This window comes from Crocuta crocuta, unplaced genomic scaffold (genome assembly GCF_008692635.1).
Source record: "Crocuta crocuta isolate KB4526 unplaced genomic scaffold, BGI_CrCroc_1.0 scaffold301, whole genome shotgun sequence".
In the NCBI taxonomy this organism is placed as follows: Eukaryota; Metazoa; Chordata; class Mammalia; order Carnivora; family Hyaenidae; genus Crocuta; species Crocuta crocuta.
In genome coordinates, this window is record NW_027527544.1 from 2719082 (window position 1) to 2720161 (window position 1080).

The following is a 1080-nucleotide window of genomic DNA, read 5'->3' on the forward strand; positions in this document are numbered from 1 at the left end:
CAGATTGAAGAAAAATAAATTCGACATTAAATAGGTGTTAAAATATGTGTTATCTATATTGCCTTTCAGCTCTGGAGAACTCCAATCATGACAATAATTAATATAATGCCTTGATTTACTGCTACTCTCCCTCGGGATCATATTTATTTCATCATTTGAAAATGTTTGAATCACCCAGGCAGGCTGGCTAAGGTGAAAGACTGCGGGGAATAGTCAGCCAGATTAAACTAANCAGCACAGAGCCCAACGCAGGGCTTGAACCCACGAACCGTGAGATCATGACCTGAGCTGAAGTCGGACACTTAACAGACTAAGCCACCCAGGCGCCCCGATTTTTTTTTTTTTTTAGAAAACATGCAAGAAAGCAAAGGCTGAATCACGTAGGAGGTCAGATAGTGTATCCTTGGGTAGGAACTGGTGCGTCTCCTGACCCGCCTGCATTTGCTGAAAGGCCTGACGTTGACCCGAGGAAACAACAGTGCTTGGCCTCTCCCACTCAGGTCCTCTTGGGGGGCGGAGAGTGACACGGGGCCCACCACAGACACACACTCCCTTCCCATCCCACCAGGCAAGGATGGACACCACTAATGTGAGTCACCGACATAGGACCAGGGGTAACAGCAGGGGAGCACAGAGGAATGAGCCCCTCCCAGAGGAGAGTCCGGTAGGACTGATCAATTCTTGAGTAGGAGGGGGAGGGAACTCTCAGGTGACTGTTCTCCTGAACTCCAGGGGAATCATTTCATTTAATCCTCAAAAGCATTTGAAGGAGATCCTTGTAATCTCCATATTACAGACAAGAAAGAAAACGAGCAGTTTTAGGTTGAATTTCCCAAGCCCGCACAAATCAATATGTAATCAGAAAACAATAGTGATCAATACTAGCAAACGGCAATAATCAAGCGCTGANTTTGCCTGTTCCACAGCTTCCGCGATGCATTCAGGTTCACTCAGGAAAAAAAGAAAGAAAAGGGGGGGCTGAGAAGGGCTCATTTTCTTGCACTTGCGAAGCAGGGGAAGATGGATGGGGAGAGGGGCCTCGGGGGGCCCTGGGGAGGCAGGTGTGGCCTGGCCAGGGTG